The 12349-nt window shown below is 36.8% G+C and overlaps 1 pseudogene; it reads left to right on the top strand.

Moving 5' to 3' along the window:
* The first annotated feature begins 11189 nt into the window (after positions 1-11189).
* LOC103587305 lies at positions 11190-11963 on the top strand (annotated as a pseudogene).
* Positions 11964-12349: the final 386 nt, after the last annotated feature.

Here is a 12349-nt window from a genome sequence, read left to right as displayed (position 1 = left end):
TTATTAACTCTAGGCCCCGTGATGTACAATAAATCTCTTGAACTTATTCCTTCTGTCTAACTAAAATTTTGTATCATTTCACCACCATCTTCCCAATCTCCCCATTCCGCAGCCTTTAGTAACCACTATTTTACTTTCTGATTCTGTGAATTCCACTCTTCCAGAGTCCACATATTACTGAGATCATGTGGTACTTGTCTTTCTGTGTCTGGTTTATTTCATTTATCACCACGTCCTCCAGGTTCATCCATGCTGCTGTAATTGACAGGATTTCCTTATTTTTAAGACCAAGTAGTGTTCCATTGTGCATATAACCACATTTTCTCTATCCATTCATCTGTCAATGAACACTTAGGTTGATTCCATATCTTGGCTATTGTGAATAATACTGCAATAAACATGGCAGCACAGATATCTCTGACATACTGATTTTATGTCCTTTGGATATATGCCTAGTAGTGAGATTGCTGGATAGTATAATAGTTCTATTTTTAATTTTTTAAAGAAACTCCATACTGTTTTTCATAACAGCTCTACTAATTTACATGCCCGCCAATGGTGTACAAGTGTACCCTTTTCTTCAAATTGTCTTCAGCCCTGATCTATTTTTTTGATAATAGCTATTCTAACAGGAGAGAAGTGATATTGCATTGCATTTTTAGTGTGCATTTTTCTGCTGATTAGTGGTGTTGAGCATTTTTTTCATATACCTATTGGCCATTTGTATGTCCTCTTTAGAGAAATATCTATTCAGGTTCTTTGTCCATTTATTAATCAGGTTATTTGTTTTCCTACTATTGAGTGAGTTTCTTATACATTTTTGAAATTAACCCCTTATCAAAAGCATGATTCTGTAAGTTCTCTTCATTCTGTTGATTGTTTCCTTCACTGCACAGAAGATTTTTAGTTTTATTCAATCCTATTTGTCTATTTCTGCTTTTGCTGCCTGTGTTTTGGGGTTTATGAACAAAAATCATTGCCCAGACCAATGTCATGGAGATTTCATCCTATGTTTTCTTCTAGTAATTTCACAGTTTCAGATCTTAAATTTAAGCCTTTAATCTACTTTGAGACGGTTTTTGTACATGGTATGAGGTAAAGGTCTAATTTCATTCTTCTGCATTTGGATGTCCAGTTTTGCCAGCACCATTTATTGAAGATACTGTCCTTTCCTCGTTGTGTGTTTTCAACGTCTTTGTGGAAGATCAATTGACTGTAAATGTGTGGACTTTTTGTGCGAGCTCTGCTTCATTCGTTCATGTGTCCTTTTTTATGCCGTGCTATTTTGATTTCAAAGTCATCTTCTCATCATCAAATTTAATACAATGCAATAGTTAATCTACTTTCACTATATACTGGATTTGATAAGGAATGTATCTTATTAATTTAGTAACCATTGTTTCAATTTCCAAAAACTCTAGTTCTCTTATTTGGAACATTCTGATCTTATTTTATGTTCTGTAAATATCACTCTTATTGTTTAATAGAATGCTTTTAAACTTTCTTATTTAAAGTTGTTCGATTTGAGTGCTCTGATGCTTACACTGTTGAACTTCAGGGCAGATTCTTACTTATTGTAACTCTTACAATATTGGTAATCACTGTCTCTGTCAGCAATTGTAATCACATCTCAGTTTAACAAGTCTTGGGAAAAAATAGATAAAAATAAAATATGAAGGAAATACAGAAATTAACAATAAACAAATAAAAATTTCTAAACTTATTTTATTATTATACTGTGAAAACACCATGGTAGATAAGACAGGGTTTTACACACACAAAAAAAGGCTGAAATTTCAGAGAAATTTATTTTTGTGAGTCAGAAGCCAGTGTTGCAATATTTCTTAGCTATATTCAGCAATTTCCCAGTCTCCTGAATGCCTGTGTGTGCAAAGTCTATGTGACTTCCATTGTATTCTTTTTTAAAATACATTTACTGGTTTATTAGGATATTCCAAATATAAAGATGAAGAGATACGAGCATAGGGAGAGGTGTGGGAGAAGGGGCACAGAGCTTCCACGCTCTCCCCGGGTTCCTCCATCAGGAACCTCCACGTGTTTACCATGTGAAGGATGAATAAACTGAGGCCTAAAGAGGTTAAGAAAGAGCAAATTTACATCAAAGTTTTTATTTTATACCAAAACACCAATTTACCTTTAAATTGAGCGCTGTGGTAGGCTAAATGACAGCTCCCAGTGGTATCATGTTCTAATCCCTAAAAATTGTGAATGCTATCTTATTTAGAAAAAGGGTCTTTGATTACATAAAAGATCTCAAGATGGGGAGATTACCCTGGATTATCCAGTTGTACCGTCAATGTCATCACATGTATTCTTTTAAGAGAGAGACAGACAGAGATTTTATACACACAGAGTAGAAGGTGACACACGATAAAGAAGGCAGAAATATGAAGATTCTTGCCTTGAGCATAGAAATTAAATGCAGCCATAAACCAAAGAATTCTGGCAGCCACCAGAAGCCAGAAAAGAACTTCAGAAGGAATGTGACCCAGCCAACACTTTGATTTCAGGCCAGTGAAATGGATTCAGACTTTTAGCCTCCAGAACTATGAGAAAATAAATTTCTGTTAGTTAAAGCCACTAAGTTTACAGTAATTAGTTAGAGCAGCCATAGGAAACTAACACAGGCATTCACTGAAATGTATTCATATATCAGATTTGAATTGATTAGCCTCAGGATGCTGACTAGATAAGTACAGTTGTTTCTTGGTATCTAAGGCCCAAAGAGTTAAAACAAATCTGGTAAATTAGAATCTCTATGAATTTAATATGAAAGAGTATCTTATTTTCCCCTTGATTTTACATGAAAGAGCATTACCAGGCAACTCGTTGCTATTGTGCCAACCCAATATCCTGCGGCACCGGTATTCATCTTTCACAATCGCGTGCATTTATGATTGACACCTCTCGGCATCCCCTGTCTTTCTTTTGCCTCCAGACCAGTGTCTTTTTGATCATCTTGTTTGCTTTCTCCTCCATACGATCATCTGACTATTCACCTCTCTCATTGTGCTGTAGTCTTCAATGCTTCCAAGGACATTTACCTCTTCTTCCACGCCCTCATACTGTGTCATTGTTGTCTTTTCCATATTTTTGTATTACATGATTCTTTAACTTCTTCTTATCCCATAACCATCTTTCTTGTTTCCTGGAATTTTTATGGAGTCTTAGATTTCTCAATTTACTTCTTTTGCTGAGTTTTACTCATTAAATGTTCATAGCTATTGCTATAGATTCTTTTAGACAGGTTATCATTACAAAAAATTATTGCATCACAGTTGCAACAGAGTTGTATAGCATCATTTTTCTTATACATTTTACATTTCTGAAAATGTGAAAGAGGCGTGGCACTCTTATTTGTAAAAATCATCACTTTGCTGATGTACCACATTCTGTGAGTCTGTGCCAGCATACTTTTATCTAAATTGAGCTGACACAGCTACAGAAGTAAGTTTTGAAGGACCTTAATTTCTCACAACTCTCTTTTTATGTCATTTACATCCAATTATTTTCTAAGTTAAATAAAGGTAAACCCAGAGTGGAATCTGTATTAGTTGGTCCAATTCATACTCTGTCTGGGACTGGCCATTGGGATCTACTGACAATAGCATAAGAGCCAAGCTAATGATTTAGAGTTTTGTTTCAATTCAGTTTAGGAGGATTGGTGGTTAAGCATCAAGAAATCATCTTTCAGGTGGCGCACTGTAGCAGTGAAGCTACTTGGGAAGCACAGCAGCGCTCCCGCTGAGGGTTCAGATCCCACATACAGACCGGCCGCTCACTGGCTGAGCGAGGTGCGGGAGCAACACCGAGGGTTGCGATCCCGTTGCCGGTCCCGATCCGGTACGGGTGCGACACTGAGGGTTGCGATCCGTTGCCGGTCACGAAAAAAGACAAAAAGGGGGGAAAAAAAAAAAAAAAAAAAAAAGAAATCATATCTTTCAGAGCTCCCTGCCTATCTGCAAATTCATGAGTCATTCCTGTAAACCACCTGCCTAAATTTTATTCATATATTTATTAACTCATATTCATACCCTGACTAGTTTCAAAAAGAGTTTAAGGCAACTTATAGAGATAAAAATATGTTATAAGACAGTGAAACCAAAAACACGGGAAGCAAGTTGATCATAAAGTCAGACTCATGTTATAGTTGGGACATAAATTCGGCACTGAGATTTCTAAGCAGATAAAGGAGAAAAATAATTGTAACTCAGTTCAGTGAACACAGCTCTTCTTCATCTGAAAACTAGAAAGAAATCTCTCCCAAAGGTTCTCAAGAAAAAGATCTTGCATAGGAAATGAACATGTTCTTTACATGAGACACCACAAACTTCCACAGTGCTGTTTACTATGTTTGTAAATGTAAGTCCTTGGTATCAAAATCAACTATTAGCCAATAAAATGCTATTCCAAGAGAAAGAGAAAATTGGTTGGTACAATTCAGCTATGCTGTCAGTAATATAACCATTCAAACAATATATCTCTTTTCCCAACACTTTTCCAACTCTATGTCTCTGTTCTTGCTGCTGTTTCTGCCTGTTATTGGTAATTTCTGATTATATCTCTAGCTGTTAGAATCTACACATCCTTTGAAGTTTACTTCAAATATTATCTTCAGGCAAGTAATATAGTGCATAACAGCAGAGGATATGGAGTCAGAGAGAACTCATTTGACTCCTTCATGTACAAGCTATGTAATCAGCTTTCATATCTGTAAAATGGGACTAAAATCCTCCTGTAAAATTGCTCATAGCTTTAAATCTGATAAAGGAACATAAAAACCATTCAATAAATGATAACTCTCACTGGCTAGAAGAGACTTTTGTTCATGCTGTTTAACTCTTCATATTCATATAGAAGTATTGCATAGTTTAAAGAACAGAAGATATGCAGTCAAAAGGTTTAGTTTATTTTTTAATCACCTAATTTGACACTTTTGAAATAGTGGGAGACACATGGCCCCCAATATGCCTGCCCATTGGTATACACACTTTGTGTATAATCTCTCCTCCTTGACCACAGGAGAGACTTGTGAATATGAGAAGACATCACTCCTGTGATAATCTTGCATAATATGGGAGAGGAGATTCATATATGTCATTAAGATTCCTAATCAGTGTACTCCGAGTTAATCAGAAAGGAAATCATCCTGAGTGGCCTGACCTGATCAAGTAGGTCCTTTAAAAAAAAGTCAGAGAGATTCAAAGTAAGAGAAATTCTCCTGCTGACTATGAAAAAGTAAACTACCAGCATCAGAGGGTGACATGGCTAGGACCTAGGGTTGGCCTTCAGGAGCAGAGGGCAACCCCTAGCTCTTAGCCATCAAGAAAATAGAGGCCTCCATCTTACAACCACAAAAAAAAAAAAAAAAATGAATTCTACAGAGAGCTTAGAAGAGGACCTCCAGTCTCAGATGAGATTTTTAGTCCTGGCCAACACCTTGTTTTCAGTCTGGTGAGACCCTAAACAGAGGACATTCCTAACCTGTGCCCAGGTTCCTGACCCATGGAAACTGTGACATAATAAATTTGTCATTTTAAGCTGCTAAGTTTGTGGTAATTTGTTACACAGCAATAGGGAACTAATACAGGCATGTTAGCTAACCTTTACAACCTTAAGTTATCTCCTTTGGAAAACAGAGATAATGGCATTCATTGTACAGAAGTGTTGCAAGGGGTCAATTATGATTATAAACATGTACATATCTGCAAATAGCAAGCATTATAAAATCTGAGACAGTGTTATTACTTTTATAACTATATGGCACTTAGAGATTATTTTTGTACACTGATGATTTCTTCATGGCTCTTATCTCCACCCATTATACTGTGAGCTACTAAAAGAGAAGCTTCTATTGTATGTCTCTTTATTTTTTTTTTTTTTTTGTCTTTTTGTCTTTTTTTTTTCGTGCCCAGCAACGGATCGCAACCCTCAGTGTCACGCCCGTACTGGACCGGGACCGGCAACGGGATCGCAACCCTCGGTGTTGCCCCCGCTCCTCGCTCAGCCAGTGAGCGGCCCGTCTGTATGTGGGATCCGAACCCTCGGCGGGAGCGCCGCCGCGCTTCCCAAGCGGCGCACTGTAGCAGTGTGCCACCGGGCCGGCCCATTGTATGTCTCTTTAAATATAAATAAAAAATTCTTGCAAAATTAGTCATGATGATAGAAATCAGAATAGTGGTTACCTCAACAGGTAGGGAAGATACAGTCTGGGAAGGGGCACCAGGAAAACTTATGGAGATTGGAAATGCTCTATATCTTCATCTGGGTGGTATATATGTAAAAATCATGAAGCTGCACACTTAACATTAGTGTACTTTGTGTATTTTCTGTATTTACATTATCCTTTACTTTTTAAAAATGCTGTTGAATTAGCAGATTAAATGATGATAAAGAAAGTATTATTTTAATGGAATATATAATTTCTATTATAGTTATTTTTTTCAAATAAACTCAAACGAATTTGACAGAAAATGAAACGGATAAATATCACATTTTCCAGAGTGAAAGCCACAGTAGTAGTTGCACTACACTTTCAAAAATAGCAAGGTAAGCATCATAATACGAGATGATAATATGAGACTCCTAGGAGAGGGCCTCAGGACTTAAGCTTTTCAGGTAACACTTTTCAGATAAATGGCTTCAGAACAGACCTTTCTAAAACCAAATAAATGAATAAAATAAATAAGTAAATTAAAATCATAAAAATAGCTCATTTGGCCCTTTCTTGTGACCTAGATATTCCCATATTTCAATGCATTTGAATGTCAGCAGCATTTTAAATCATTGAAATCACGTATTTAAATGGTCCTCATAAGTTATTTAATTTTGATAAGAAAAATAAAAGACATGACATTCATGGGTTACCAGAACAAATGGTAAAAATAGCCAAGAGGCATGTGCTTATAGGACTCTTTCTTGAAACAACTTTGAGCTCTCATTGGCAGTGTCAGCAGGTTAATTAAGAAATCTCTCAAGCTTGGCACATATTCAATACAGCTTGATATTACTCGAGACATAGTTATAGCAAATGCTTGTTCATCAATACACACTCAACTGATTGACTTGAGTTAAAATTAGAAAAATGCCACTTGCTTCAAGGACTGAATATTTGCAAAATCATTTCATGGAAGAATGAGAGGCAACCATTGAGGGATATCAGAAGATAAGTAGCATACAGTGTCAGACTGGTGCAATGGTTTTTTTCACTTCAGGGAGTGTAAGGGATGTGTTAGAAAGCAGCACTGTAGACACTTTTCACAACTTCAGTCTCGGGAAATAAGCGAAGTCCTCTTACTATCCTTAACTTTTAGACTTAGTCTTAGAGCTTGAAGAGACTTCAGAGGTTGCTGAATCCCAGCTCCTCTATTTGCAGGAGGGGAAAAAAACAGCCCAGAGAAGTTAAACTGCTTGGAAAAGAGAGGGTTGACAAGGGACTTGTATTATATTAAAATAAGACACCACAAAATGGTTTTATATTAAAGAAAATATATCAGTGAGGTAATTAATTTGAAGAATTATAAAATTGTTTTATTTTATAGAAACTCCTACAAAAGATTTTGAAGAACTGTCTTAAGAACTCCTTTAAAGTAATGAAATATGTTCTGGTCACTGAGAAATCTCTGGTCAAAAAATTGCAGAAGACAGATAGTATGTGCATTTTCATTACGCAATTTGTGGCCTAAGGAGTGAGAGAAGCAAAGAACACAAGGAGAGTCTGACCAAGTTCAAGCACAGATTTAACTGCTTTTGCCTGACCCTCTGGTTCACTGATAAAAGACATTCATCCTTGTGTCAACAAGAAATGACTCTACATAAATGAAATTAGTAATGTTAGGAGGCTAAGAAACTGCAATTAGAAAGCCCTATTTGGAAAGGTCCAGAGAGAAATTTAATTATTGGTGCCACAGACAAAGTACTAGATCATGAGAGGGGGAAAAAAACAGACATATAAAAGGCATTAAACTGATTCTGAATAATTAATCACTCCTTACTGCTGCACATACCCATTCTTTATTCCTCTAGTTTGGACACAGCCAATGTCAGCATCTTGAGTGTTCACAAACCCATGTGGTCTGTGTAGGTCTACCTGTTGGCATGGCTACCAGAAGGAAATTTGATCTGGGGTGCCACAGATTTCAACGAATTGGTGAACTAGGTAGATTGAACAGAAATTGAAGCAATTTAGCCACTTGCTGCTCAGATCGCTTTCCCTGCTGCTTGGATACGCCTAGGAGTGTCAAGTTTTTTCAGAGGGTAATTGGCATAGTTACAGTTGTCAACATAAGCAACTTGCCCACACTGTGACACAATCTAGTACCCAAGCAAGACCTCATGATCCCCTACCCAGTGTTCTTTCTACCCTATCAGATAGTCACCCATGAATTTATCTGTCAATTCCCTTCCACAGTGTACAAATTCAGAATACATGCATTTAACAGTATAAACAGAAGCTTGTAGAAGCAAACCAAGTATAACCATTATATAAGCAGTGTTTGTCTTACAAAAGCTTCTCTCCCACTCCACTTCCTACAACTCTAAGTAACACTCCCGGGTATTTTCCACCCCCCGCCCCATTCCCAATTAGAATCTAATCTAAATAAGAACAGCAATTCCCCTTCTTGGAACAATACCCCAGGTCTCAGAATCCTCATGATAGGTCTTTAGTTGCTACTGTCCAATTCAATACAAACACGTACATCCTATGTCCCCAATTCTATTTTTCTCAACTTCTCAGCAATTTACCTGCCGTGTTTCTCATTCCCACCCATGAGGCATGCTCTTTGATAAATAGAAATTAATAAACAATCTCAAGCAATTGTGTTTTCATGCATTGCCCTATTTAGAGCCAGAAAAAAACACAAGGTAGCCTAGATCAAGCTTTTCATTGTATAAATGAGAAATGTTAGCTCATAGAATTTTACTCTGCATCCAACATCCTAAAAATAGTAAAAGTAAGAACTGCAATTCAGGATTCTGGACACATAACAAAATGTTTTTTTTTCCTACCATACTATAATGTCTCAAATTATATCAATTAAGCTGTCTCTATAAAGACCAGGCCTAAAATGCATGCCATTCTGACATGATGTTAGCTAATATGTTTTTTAAATCTTCAGATAGAAATAAAATTAATCCACAGGGATGTAAGCACATTCATGTGTAAAAGTATACACTGCTGTGAAATTTGTAAGATAATAAAGAAACAGAACAATGCTTGATTCCCTAAGCACTCTGTGAATTTCCAAAAAAGAATATCAGATTCTACACAAAATTGAAAATCATTTCAATTGTGCCACAAAATTCAACTTCTGTATAATTTTCAAAGTGTACTTAAGGAAACTAGAATTTCAGAGAGAACATTACAACCTGGTTTCTTTCTCTGTAATTCCTTCAACCAGAAAAATGATCTTCCAGCAAAAAAGGAAGAAATGGTCTTGACATATTCCATCAGATGCATTTATCTTCTTACCTTTAATCTTTGAAAAAAATTAGTGAGAAAATGTTCAGTTTCTTCATTAGAAGTAGTTACATAAAAAATTAGTAGACAGTCAAATAACAGGATAAAATACATAGTAATCCTGTTTATGATAGGATGTGTTATAAAGTAATCACGAAAATTTCTGGGTAAATATAAAAGCTATTGGTTTAATAAAATTTCGTGACAAGCCCATCATTCTTTTCCCTTAATCTGTTCAACTACTGCTCTTCCTATTTCCTTGTCACTGGTATTGGCATTAACTTTACCCCAATCATTTACTCAAAAATTCAATCTTATTCAAGTTTTCTATCTTTCTGACCGCCTCCAATTCAAAGAGCAACCAGTTCCTACTGATGTGGATATCCTCAGCATTTTATAAACACAGGTTCTACTTTTCCTTCCCACTATTATAGTCTCAGGACAAGTCTAACTGGTGTTCATTCCCTTCTAGTCTCACTCAGTAGGAACTATCTGGCACCAAACTGGAAGAATGAAGTTCCATAAACGAAGTCCAGCGTTCGTCATGTCCTTTTCCCAAAAAATATTTATCACTCTCTCCTGGTAACAGAGTACGGTTTCTCCTTACTATTGCATATAAAAATCCCTATGATCTGAGCTAAATCTTTCTTTCATTCCTTGATAATCTCCCATTGAGGCCTCTGTGCTCTAAAGCAATATTATCCAGTGAAACTTTCTGCGATGGTGAAAATGTTCTGCATCTGTTTTGTCTAATACAGTGACCACTAATAACCCCATATGTCTACTGATTTGAATGGCTAATGCAACTGAGAAATTGAAATTTTGATTTAATTTAAATTAAATTATGTAGCAACATGTAAGTAGTGGCTACCATATTAGATAGCTCAGTACTGGAGTAATGGTTCTCAAATTTTATTGTACATTGGAATAACTTAGAGGGCTTGTGAAAACACACATTGTTAGACTCCACTCCAGAGCTCTTGAGTTTGTAGTCTGTGGTTAGGCCCAAGAATTTTCATTTCTAAAAGTTCTCAAATGATGCAGATTCTGCTGGTTGGTCTGGGGTGTGAGTTTGAGAGCCACTTTCCTAGGCAAGTTTAAGCCCTTATTTTTCTCTTAAACAAATCTAATACATGTATCTGTATCTACATAGATTTATGTATGTGACTACATTATTTTTTGCTTTATATTTACTTGCACACCCATTATCTTCTTCATAAAATCATAAATTACTTGAACACAAAGAATATGTCTTGTCATATTTGCAAGACCTGAAATGTCTTGTACTGTCATATAAATATAATAAACATACAATAAGTGTTGTTGGATTGAATTAGGAACCAATTGTTTTTCAAAATACTAAGCATTTAAATTGATTTTATTTATTCTAAAATTAAATTATGATTAAGTAGAAAATTAGTCATAAAACCATATAAAACACTCTAAAGTTAACTTTAAAATTTGGATTACATAAATTTGAGATTCTTGTGGTTCTCCATCAATACAATAAATTTCAACACTTCAATTGTATTGGAAATTATGTTTCAGAAGTAAAAAGTGACAAATATCACAGAGATATTAGAGAAAGTGGCTAATGTCACGAAGTATTATTAGCTGTTAAAAAAAATAATTTAGGGCTCTTTGCTTCTCCGTGTTCCACAAACAACTGCATCCTCTGGTGAAGTGCCAGCCACATCCCTGAGACATGATGGTGAAGGTCAGACTAAACAGATCTGGCTGTATTATGTGCCTGGTCACCAGGGCTGCTTTTAACTCAGGCAAAGTGGATGTGGTCACCATCAAGAACCCCTTCAGCGACCTCAACTGCATGGTCTATACTTTTCAATATGATTCAACCTATGGCACAATCAAGGCTGAGAACAGGAAGCTTGTCATCAACAGAAAGGCCATCTCCATCTTCCAGGAGCTAGATCCCACCCATGTCAAGTGGGGTGATGCTGGTGCATCCCACCCAATCATCATCAGTGCCTCCAGCACCATCAACTATCTGGAGCCCCTTGCCAAGATCATCTACAACAACTTTGGCATCATGTAGGGACTCATGACCACAATTCATGCCATCACTGCCACCCAGAAGACCACAGCTAGCCCCTCTAGGAAACTGTTGTGTGAGAACTATGTGGCTTTCCAGAGCAACATCCCTGCATCTACTACCAATTCTTTGGACAAGGTCATCCCTGAGCTGGATGGAGAGCTCACTGAAGAAAGCTGTCAAATATGAAAACACTGAGAAGGTGATGAAGAAGACATCAAAGGGTTCCCTAAAGGGTATCCTGGGCAACACTAAGGACCAGATTGTCTCAACAACTTTAATAGTGACACCCGCTCTTCCATCTTTGATGCTCGAGCTGGCATTGCTTTCAGTGACAACCTTGTCAAGCTCATTTCCTGGTATGATAAGGAATTTGGCTACAGCATCTGGATGGTGGACCTTATGGTCCACACGGTCTCCGAAGAGTAACAGCTTCCTGGAACACCAGCCCCCGCAAGAGTACAAGAAGAAGACAAAGGCCCTCAGTTGCTGGAGAGTCCCTGCCCCCACTCAGTCCCCCAATATACTGAGAATCTCCCTTCCTCAAACACATTTCTCTCCCAGACTCCCTGAAGAAGGAAAGTGAACTAGGGATTCCTGCCTTGTCATGTACTATTGGTGAAGTCCCATGTACCCACACATTCCCCCCAAAATAACTTAGAACAAATTTTCCTCTCTGAAAGGGATTTTTAAAATGTATGAGAAACACTTTTTAGCAACTTTAAACTTTTAATACATAACTCAGTTCTTTTTAAAAAAGAATAAAACTAGTTCACATTTTCTGTTGAAATGATGCACAATACCAAAAAGACCAA

This window comes from Galeopterus variegatus, unplaced genomic scaffold (assembly GCF_000696425.1).
Source record: "Galeopterus variegatus unplaced genomic scaffold, G_variegatus-3.0.2 Scaffold440, whole genome shotgun sequence".
Lineage (NCBI taxonomy): Eukaryota > Metazoa > Chordata > Mammalia > Dermoptera > Cynocephalidae > Galeopterus > Galeopterus variegatus.
The sequence above is the reverse complement of the archived record's forward strand: the minus strand, read 5'-3'. Positions and strand labels throughout refer to the sequence as shown.